Source organism: Carassius carassius, chromosome 1, assembly GCF_963082965.1.
Source record: "Carassius carassius chromosome 1, fCarCar2.1, whole genome shotgun sequence".
Lineage (NCBI taxonomy): Eukaryota > Metazoa > Chordata > Actinopteri > Cypriniformes > Cyprinidae > Carassius > Carassius carassius.
This window is the reverse complement of record NC_081755.1, coordinates 17,664,091-17,675,591: the sequence shown is the minus strand read 5'-3', so window position 1 is coordinate 17,675,591 and position 11,501 is coordinate 17,664,091. Positions and strand designations below refer to the sequence as shown.

Sequence of the window (11,501 nt, the reverse complement as noted above, 5' to 3'; positions counted from 1 at the left end):
GACCAATCTCATTGATTGCTATGAAATTAAGGTGCTGATATGTGAAGGATTATTTTCACATAAAGAGCACTGTAAAACTTTTCATGCTTTGCAGTAAACTTTTCAAACATTGTAGTAATTAACTAGCAGCAGTTTTACCTTCAAAATGGTGTCAAAATGAGCGTGTTAACACAGGTGATTCATTTTTTTTAGTTTAACTTGTTAGAAATATTGAATGCAATTAACGCAGGGGTGGGGCTAGGGTTGGCCACCCATTCACAACTGCTGCTTCTGTCACTTTTTCTCTTGACAAGAAGTGCATTTATTCAGTCCTAGAATGACTGAGAATGGGAGATGTTTCAGACGGGCGCTCCACTTCACTTTAGCGCCAGGCGTGAATTCAAACAGAGCAGAAACGGTACTGTGCTCGCAGCGTGTGCTCTTCAATTGCTCGCACAAATATGCTGTAGCCTGTCTCGTTTCATATCAAAGCACAAAATAAATCATGTGCATACAATGTTGTGGTTAGTTAAGTCATGAAGTTAACAAAAAAGGCAATTAAAGCTGCCTTAAAACTGTGTTTAATATATTTTATATGTCACATTTAAAGGTGCCATGTGCAAAAAATGAGGTAAAAATATACAAAAAATGACCTACACGCATCAAAAGTATGAGAAGAAATAAGGGCGATGATGTCATTACAAAAATGTCAAGTTATAGTGCTGCAGAGATATCAACCTTAATTAGCAGTAGCATTACTAGCCCCGGCCCGACAGGTGTCGTAATACCAGTTTCGGCCATGGGAGACGGTATGCGGGCAACATAACCACCAGCCAACCTGCAATACACGAATAACTCGCACGGCTTGTGGGCGTAATCTAACCTGATGTCAATCGTGTGGAAAGTACAGCCCACTACTTCACTTCAGTTCAGAGAAGAGAGCGGAAGGATAACTTAAGCCCTTGGCAAGAGACCACCACCCGCTACAGGGAAACAACCGCGCTCTGAATCACAAATTAAATCCGATAAGAAAAGGAGCCGAACCAGAGTAAACATCGGCACTGCTTTCAATCGCTGGAGACAACTGATGGACCTGAAAGAAATGAGGTTCGACACCGAACTTGCAACATTTCTTTTGGATTGGTAAGTTAGATGCTGTTAGTATTTCGCTAGAAGTTTGTTTTATATGTTTGTGTATTTTTTTTTCGGGAAGTTATAACATAGAAATGTATCGAAGGCTGTTCTATAAACGTGCTAATGTTAGCGATGGCTAACCGTAGCTGCGTTTGATAATTAGCTAGCTATAACTTACCCATTTTTTTATATCATAAGTAACGTTAACCTGCTCTGTCTAGTCTGTTGGTCTCCGTGTCCTCTTTGCTTCGTGGTTTTTCTGTACGTGAGAAAATTGATGTGTTGCATGAAAGCGTGTGAAAAGAGTCAATTGCGTGTGTCTCACGGTAAATGCTTGAGAGTTGGCAGCTCTGGTTACGTTGGTTGGCGCTAGCCTGGTCAACATCAGCTGTCTGATGTTGACCAATGATGTTGACAGAATACTGTCTGTCAAATTAATTTAATTCAAATAATGTGTATATACAACTCAATGTAATATGAACAAAACGAATATGAACATATTCCCTGGTAAAGGTGAAGGGGAGTAGCTTGAAGATGTCATGTTTCAAAATCACTTGACATCACCCAACGTTCCTCTGGAGGCAAAACGTCCTATTATAGCAGCGGTTCTCATTTCCAGTCCTCGCGCCCCACTGCTCTGCATATTTTGCACGTTTCTCTTTGTTAACACACCTGGTTCAGATAATCAGCTCGTTAGAAATGAACTCCGTGCATGAACTGTTTTTCAAATGTTCATTGCTCCCTACTCTCTGAGCAGGGGAAATCTGTTGAAGTTTACCTCACATCGAAACATTCATTCACTGATTTGTGCTGTGCAGCGTCTTTAAACATGGACAACTGTGACATCATATACCTCTGTAAATCAATACAATTTAAATTCACGTCTTGCACACTTCAATGCACTTTGATTGGAACATATAGCTACGTTCACTTCGAACTGGAATCATGGCTGAATATCCTGTGATGTCCACTTCGCAGGGCACTTATGTTCGAATAGAACAAATGTCTGAAGCGCTAAGAGAAACGTTCAAAATGTGCAGAGCAGTGGGGCGCGAGGACTGCAATTGAGAACCGCTGTCTTATAGGCTTATTATGCTCTAGGGTTGTTGTGAAGGTAGGGGCGGAGCATAGAGACTGCCGTTTCTCGTTTGTTACTCTAGAGTAGACCAATTCACTTTATTGAGGCATACTGCCCCCATCTGGTATGGAATGTGGAGTATGACTTGCTTTTTTTGCCAGATATGACAGATGGCACCTTTAAGAACAGCCCAGCACTGTCTCCCTCTTAACTTGTTGTGGGTCAGAGAAGGTCAAAAGAGATGTGTAATGAACCAGAACTCGACATGGGATCCATAATGCAGGCTTTATTATAAAGGCTCTTAGTCCTACAGGCTATGGTCGGAACCAGCAATATCAACAGCGTGGACAGAACAGAGAATCAAACAACAAGAGAACCAATAACAAGCAAGGGGTCAGTAGGCAGGCAGCAAAGGTACGTAAGAGATAACAGACAAGATCGGTGACAGGAAATCAAACACGGGTAGTAACGCTCAGAAATGACAGACACAGCAAATCAAGACTTCGCGTTTGAACTATGGTGGAAGTCCAGCTTATATACACAGTCTTTGATGACGATCACCTGTGCAGGTGATCAGAGTCCAAGGACGGGGCTTATGGGAAGTGTAGTGTCATCAGTGTAAGTGAATGAATGGATGCGTGTGTGTCAGTATTCAGGTGAGGGTGCCCTCCACTGGCCAACAGAGGGAATCACGGGGTTCGTCTCCGTGACAGAGCCCCCCCACTGCGAGCGACTCCTGGCGCGAGGAGGCACACAATGTCAAGGTCTACCACGGGGTCGAGGGGCCGGTTTTCCAGGATGTAAATGAGGAAATTCATTGACAAGATTGGGGTCTAGGATGTCCTCCGAGTTTACCCACGAGCGTTCCTCTGGACCGTACCCCTCCCAGTCGACCAGATACTGTAGGATTCTACCCCAACGTCTGGAATCGAGCAATTCCTGGACTTGGTAAGCCTCCTTGCCCTCTATGATGATGGGTTGAAGGGCCTGTGCACGGAACCTACCCTCTCCCTTCGTCTCTGGGACCAGCAGCGGGCTTGAGCAGGGATACATGAAAGGTAGGAGAAATACGATATGTGTTAGGCAGTGCAAACCGGAATGAAACTGGAGTTATCTGTTTAGTGATTTGGAATGGACCCACGTACATTGGACTCAACTTGCGGCACGGGAGCCGGAGACAGAGATCCCCTGTTGATAGCCACAACCACTGGCCGGGCTGGTAATTGTGACCTGGGCGCCTTCTGCGATCCGCTTGCTCCTTTTGCCTCCTCACAACGTGTTGCAGATGAACATGAGCCTGATTCCACACCTCCTCGCTGCGTGCCATCCAGTCGTTTACCGCCGGTACATCCGTTGGATCTCCTGACCATGGGAACATTGGTGGTTGGAATCCCAGCACACATTTAAAGGGGGTCAGACCCGCAGATGGCTTAATAAGGGAGTTCTGTGCATATTCGGCCCATAGTAGATATCGCGCCCAGTCGTCCTGATTCTGGTTACAATAGGCTCTGAGGAAGCGGTTTAGCTCTTGGTTGAGCCTTTCAACCTGTCCGTTTGCTTGAGGGTGATACCCAGAGGTGAGGCTGACATTAATGTTCAGGGCTTTGAAGAAGGCTGACCATAATTGAGAGGTGAATTGCGGTCCTCGGTCTGACACAATTTCCTCGGGTAGACCGTATAATCTGAAGACCCAGTTGCACAGGTGTTCTGCCGTCTGGAGAGTGGTAGGTAGTTTGGGTAATGGGATGAATCTGCAAGCCTTGGAGAACCGGTCTAAGATGGTGAGTATGGTGGTGTAACCCTGTGAACTGGGAAGATCCGTAACAAAGTCAATGGCAATGTGTGACCAGGGTCGTTGAGGAATAGGTAATGGTTGTAGGAGACCGGCGGGAGATTGTTTGGATGCCTAATTAACATTACAGTTATTGCATTGCTGAATGTAATTTGTTGTGTCCTTGTGAAGAGATTCCCACCAGAAGCGGTTCTCCAACTGATTGATGGTGGCAGTGATACCTGGGTGACCGGATGATGGATGGCAGTGGACTTGACTGATGACCTCGAAGATTCACGAAGATTCTCAGGAACGAAGATTCTATCGGCTGGACAGGCTACTGGGTTCTCGTTTTGCTCCCTGTGTTGTTGGAGTAGAGTCATGATATCCCATTGAATGGGAGCAACCACCACATGGAACGGTAGTATGGGTTCTGTAACAGATGGAATGTTCTCCTCCTCGAATTGACATGACAGGGCATCTGCTTTAGTGTTCTTGGAGCCGGGTCGGTAGGTTACCGAGAAGTCGAATCGTGTGAAGAACAAGGACCATCTAGCTTGACGGGGATTAAGGCGTTTGATGGTGCGTAAGTACTCCAGGTACTTGTGATCTGTTAGTAAAGTGAACCGATGTGTGGCTCCCTCTAGCCAGTGCCTCCACTCCTCAAAAGCTGCCTTCATGGCAAGGAGTTCCCGATCTCCGACACTGTAGTTGCGTTCTGCCGAGTTGAGTTTCCTGGAATAGAAGGCACAGGGATGGAGTTTAGCGGCAGGATCTGGGCTTTGTGACAGGATAGCACCAATGCCTGTGTTGGATGCGTCTACCTCGACTTTGAAAGGTAATGTGGGGTCAGGGTTAGAGAGGATGGGCGCGTTCCTAAACCTTTGTTTCAAGGGTTTGGAAAGCATTGTGGGTGAATTCTGACGTTGTAGTCGATGAGTCCCCTTCTTGACTAGTGAGGTAAGCGGAGCGACAACAGTACTGAAGTTCCTAATGAATCTCCTGTAGAAGTTTGCGAATCCCAGAAATTGTTGCAATTACTTAAGGGTTGTAGGTTCGGCCCAGTTGAGCATGACGTTAACCTTCTTTTCGTCCATGGCTACCCCACCGGGACTGATTATGTATCCTAGGAAAGTGGTGGAAGTTGTGTGGAACTCGCACTTCTCAGCCTTGGCGTATAACTGGTATTGGATGAGACGTTGGAGAACTGCTCGAACGTGTTGTATGTGTTCAGGAAGGGTGTTATAGTAGATCAGGATATCATCGATGTACACGATCACAGATATATTCAGCATGTCTCTGAAAACCTCGTTAATAAATGATTGAAACACAGATGGACTATTGGCTAGTCCGAACGGCATCACAAGATACTCATAGTGTCCAGTGCTGGTGGAGAAGGCGGTCTTCCATTCGTCTCCCTCCCTAATGCGGATGAGGTTGTAGGCGCACCTCAGGTCCAGTTTGGTGTAGTATTGGGCAGTGCGAAGTTGTTTGAGGGCTGAAGGAACCAACGGGAGTGGGTATCTGAACTTGATTGTCATTTCTTTTAGTCCACGATAATCAATGCAGGGACGGAGACCACCATCCTTCTTCTTTACGAAGAAGAATCCGGATGAAGCAGGGGATGTGGATGGTCTGATGAACCCTTTTTGGAGCTCCTCCTTGATATAATCCTTCATAGCGTCGGACTCGGGTTGAGACAATGGGAAGATGCGACCCTTTGGAGGAGAATGCCCTGGCAGAAGATCGATTGCACAGTCATACTTGCGGTGAGGAGGTAAGGTGTTGGCCTGTTTCTTACTGAAGGCCTCCAGAAGGTCTGCGTATTCCTCTGGCAGATCGGGAATGGACTCTTGAACTGAGGTAAGTGACACGGAACAGATAGGAATAGGTTTGACCAGGGAAAGACCGTTCTATTGACAGTAGTTGCTCCATCTCACCACTTGACCTTCTCTCCATGAGATTTGGGGGTTATGCAGACGTAGCCAGGGTAATCCAAGAATCACGGGTGTGTGAGATGTGGGGAGGATGTAGAATTGGATCCTCTCCTTATGCAAAAAAAAAACAGCCGACATTACGACCTTGCGGGTGAGATGAGTGATGGATCCAGAGCCCAGTGGTCGACCATCTATTGTCTCCACTGAGAGAGAGGTAGAGCATGGGATAAGTTGAACGTTATACCTCTTTGCGAATTCTTCAGAGATAAAATTTCCAGGAGCCGCGGAATCGAGTAAGGCAGAGGTGATAACTTGTCTGTCGTTAATCCAAAACTCAACAGGAATGCTTACACTCTGGGTATCACACATGGAAGTGAGGGGAGTACTCACCAAGCGCTGAGAGAAGGTAGATGTACGAGTGGAACAGTTATGGCGTTGACGGCCGGGTAGTCCACAATATAGTGCTGTGAATCTTTGGCAAGGCAGCGATTCGATTACGATTCATAGGTTTTCGATTCGATTCAATAACGATTTTTGCAAATTTAGAATGATTCAATTCGATTCGATTCACAATTAAATTAGATTCGATTCGATTATAACGATTCGATTCTGCATTCTTTAAGTGCATTCACGGGATTATGTAAATGCTTCTACTAAGTTATTTAAATGCTTAGTCAGGGGGCAAATTACAGTAGCATTTATGGTTAGAGAACCATAGGTTAGAAAAAAAAAAAAAAAAACTTTTGTCCATTGTTAAATGCAAGTTTATTATTATTATGATTATTATTATTATTATTCTACAAGGAATTATCATCTTTTTTAATTACTTTTAATTAGCTGTAATCAAATACACTGCTGGACAATAATCAATCATTTGTAATATATATTTTTTTCCTTATGGCAATTTTTTGATTGTTTTATATACTAGGCTACATTTAATTAGCAATTATTTAAATTTTCTGCACAGAATAAGGTAGAAAATATACTTTATAGTTTCTGTACTGTAATAAATGTCAATTAGCACTGCATCATTCATAAATTGTTTGTGGGTTTTTTTAGTTTCATCAGTTCATTCTGCTTTTATTCAGTTTAGCTGCAGATATAGCCTGGCACGTCTATGAGAGCGAGATCGGTTCTCTTTCAGTGTGAAAACGCCTTCATCTCTATTTAACTTTTCCTCTCCATCAGCGAATGATTCTGAGAGAAAACGTTTGCTAATGAAACAAACGCTACTTTCATGCATATTATCAGATAAATCTCGCGCTCTTATTTCAAGGTCGTTGTTAATGGTTTCCTTCCTATATTCGGTTCATCTGCATTGTTCAAAAACATTTATCATTCAATGGATCTGTGCGTATGATTTAGACACTTACATTTATGCTCCGTCCATGCAATAAATACAGCTGTCGACGGCTCCGGTAACTCCGTCGGTAAGATGCAGAGAGCCATTGACAAACTACAGAAAAGTAAAACTACTTCACGTTAGCATTACTGGCCACGAGTCCTATAGATCACACGTCAGCTGCTTCAGAGACGAACGGAGCGCGAGCGCAATCCTGTGACAATCTCATCAGGCGGTAAACAGTGGAGTGCGTGAAGGACAGATAAGAGGCACGATTCACGAACACTCTTCAAGGTCTCCATTAATTCGTGAGTGTAGTAATTTAATGTGTATACATTTTGAAAGCATTGAATCGCTATAGAAATCGCGATTCATTCTATTTTTAGCATTTTTAATCAATTACTGTCCAAGATCGGCGATTCACGATTCAAAAATCATGTTTCAAGATCGATGCATATGAATCGTCAGGGTTTGTAATCGATGCATCGAGAAAACGAGTGAATCGTTACACCCCTACCACAATACATGCATAACCTATTGAAAATGCGTTGATCTCTCTCCTCCGTAGATAGGTGGTAAGTGTTGACCTGCATGGGTTCAGTAGATTCCTGAGAAGGCAAGAATGCTGGGTGCGCAGTGTGATGGGAATTGGATCGCCGGGCACGTTGCAGATTATCAATGGATATGGTCAGCTGGATGAAACTGTTGAGATCTCTGCCCTCGTCTCTACATGCTAGTTCCGTTTGTAGCTCATAATTCAGTCCTTTGCGGAAGAGTACCTTTAATGTGTCACTCACCCAGTTAGTTTGTGCAGCCAGAGTGCGAAATCATAGAGCGTAATCTGCTGCCGTCATCCTGCCTTGTGACAACTCCAATAAGCGATCTCCAGCTCCCTTTCCTTCCTTAGGATGATCGAATACTGCCCGGAATTGCTGCAGGAAATCCTGAAAGGAAGTAAATGTGGATCCATCGGGTCCCCACACGGCCGTAATCCATTCTAGTGCTTTCTCAGTCAATTGAGAACAAACAAAGGCGATCTTCCCAGTATCCGTAGTGTACAGTGAGGGTTGTTGTTCCACAAACAGAGAGCATTTCAATAGAAATCCCTTACACTTGCTTGGCCTGAGATGGCGTTCCGGCCGCGTGGGCAATGGCAGATGCCTCCGGCGTTGGTGGGACCGTGGGAGCTGTATGGAGATTCTGAACGGCCTTGACGAGCTCCTCCGTGATCGTGGTTAGACGATTCAGCTGGAACTGATTGGCTGCTATCTGACTGGCTTGGGCCGCCATGGCGGTATGAAGACCTTCAAAAGCCGCTGGATCTCGTTGTGGCGAAGTCTTCTGTAATGAACCAGAACTCGACATGGGATCCATAATGCAGGCTTTATTATAAAGGCTCGTAGTCGTACAGGCAATGGTCGGAACCGGCAATACCAACAGCGTGGGCAGAACAGAGAATCAAAATCCAATAACAAGCAAGGGGTCGGTAGGCAGGCAGCAAAGGTACGTAAGAGATAACAGACAAGATCGGTGACAGGAAATCAAACACGGGTAGTAACGCTCAGAAATGACAGACACAGCAAATCAAGACTTCGCGTTTGAACTATGGTGGAAGTCCAGCTTATATACACAGTCTTTGATGACGATCACCTGTGCAGGTGATCAGAGTCCAAGGACGGGGCTTATGGGAAGTGTAGTGTCGTCAGTGTAAATGAATGAATGGTTGCGTGTGTGTCAGTATTCAGGTGAGGGTGCCCTCCTCTGGCCAACAGAGGGAATCACAAGGTTTGTCTCCGTGACAAGATGAGAGAAAACATATGTGTCAGATCCACATCACGTTCAGCAGCTCTTTAAGAAATAACAGCCAAAACAACCTAATAACCAGCTGTTGTGATGTCAGTTAATCAAAGGACATAGGGACATTTTTTATAGCTTTAAGAATTATCTATATTTCATTTAGAACTTAGTGTTTGAAAATTTCAATTTCAGTATATTTCTGCTGAAGGGCACATGTAAATATGGGTTTATGTGAAGATTGTCTAAGTTAACTTTAATTAAATATATATTTTTTTAAAGTCTAATAAATGTAAAAATTGATAGCTCTAAATTATACTGTAAAGTTGAATGGTGAATCATCTGGACACATCAGACACACCATTTTAAATTTGATTTAACAAATAAATTATTCATTAGATCAACAAAGGGTCACAGACCTCTCAGTCAATAAACATACTAGGTGCTAGGGTGTCTGTGAATGACTCCAGACCCCTGGTCACCGTGGCAACCACGACACCTCAGCAAGACTTTTGTGACCTGAGTGTATGTGTAGAGGATTTTCCTCCTGCTGAGTTCTCTCTGAAACATACTGCTATAAAAATGGACTCTTCTCTAATTAATTCTTAGAAAAACCTTTCTTTGAATGAACACACATACTTCAGGTCATTTTGTATGTTGTTAATGTTATTGTATATTGTCAAATTGCGCTAAGGGTTCGCTGGATGAACAGATTAGTGTCACAATACTGGACTTCTGTTCCCTTGTGCTTTCCCTTTTTTGGTCATGTTCCGTTCCTAATTTAGTTAATTGATTACTCCCCACCTGTTTCCATTACTCTCATAACTTTCCTTGTGTTTAAAAACCCTGTCTGTTCAGTTCTGTTTTGTCCGCTACTGATGTATGATACCCCGATTTTGATTTGTGTTTGGATGTGCCCTTTTTCCTCCTGTGTATTATTAAAAAGCCCTATTTGTACACCTATCTGTATATCATGCTAATAGTTAAAACAAATCTATAAATTATGTCAACAATACTTATCTACTCTGTATAGTTATTGTACATATTGTAGACCTTGTATATTCCGTACTTACTGCTTATTGCACTTCTGGTTAGATGCAAACTACATGTGCTACATAACTACATGTGCAGTGACAATAAAGTAACATTGAATCTAATCTAATCTAATAAGAGGCCAGAAAAGTTAAATGTACATATAAGGAACAGCTGGAGGACCAATTTGCAACTTATTAGGTCAATTGGCAACATGATTGGGTATAAAAAGAACCTCTCAAAGTGGCAGTGTGTCTCAGAAGTCAAGATGGGCAGAGGATCACCAATTCCCCCAATGCTGCGGCGAAAAATAGTGGCGCAATATCAGAAGGAAGTTCTCAGAGAAAAATTTGTTTGAAGTTATCATCATCTGCAGTGCATAATATCATCCAATGATTCGGAGAATCTGGAACAGTCTCTGTGCGTAAGGGTCAAGGCCGGAAAACCATACTAGATGCCGTGATCTTCGGGCCCTTAGACGGCACTGCATCACATACAGGAATGCTACTGTAATGGAAATCACAACATGGGCTCAGGAATACTTCCAGAAAACATTGTCGGTGAACACAATCCACCATGCCATTTGCCGTTGCCGGATAAATCTCTAAAGGACAAAAAAGAAGCCATATCTAAACATGATCCAGAAGCACAGGCGTTTTCTCCATAGAAAACTGTTCTATGGTCAGACAAATCAAAATTTGAAGTTCTTTTTGGAAAACTGGGATGCCATGTCATATGGACAGAAGAAGACAAGGACAAGGACAACCCAAGTTGTTATCAGTGCTCAGTTCAAAAGCCTGCATCGCTGACGGTATGGGGTTGTATGAGTGACACGGGCATCTTACACATCTGGAAAGGCACCATCAATGCTGAAAGGTATGTCCAAGTTCTAGTACAACATATGCTCCAATCCAGACGTCGTCTCTTTCAGGGAAGACCTTGCATTTTCCAACATGACAATGATAGGCCACATACTGCTTTAATTACAACATCATGGCTGCGTAGAAGAAGAATCTGGGTACTGAAATGGCCAGCCTGTAGTCCAGATCTTTCACCCATAGAAAACATTTGGCGCATCATAAAGAGGAAGATGTGACAAAAAGCAACTAGAAGCCTGAAAGAACTAGAAGCAACAAGAAGCCATAAACAGGAAGATCGACAGTTGAGCAGCTAGAAGCCTGTATTAGACAAAAATGGGACAAAATTCTTATTCCTAAACTTGAGCAACTTGTCTCCTCAGTCCCCAGACGTTTGCAGACTGTTTTAAAAAGAAGAGGGGATGCAACACAGTGGTAAACATGGCCTTGTCCCAACTTTTTTGAGATGTGTTGATGCCATGAAATTTGAAACTTCCACATCATTGCATTGTTATTATTCACAATTTCTACAGTGTCCCAACTTTAATGGAATCGGGTTTGTATAAGACTTAATAGA

At 43.4% G+C, this 11,501-nt stretch overlaps 1 pseudogene; it reads right to left on the bottom strand.

The window, feature by feature from the left end:
• Positions 1–11,501, bottom strand: part of LOC132140589 (NACHT, LRR and PYD domains-containing protein 3-like) — a 59,735-nt pseudogene that overhangs the window by 6,382 nt on the left and 41,852 nt on the right.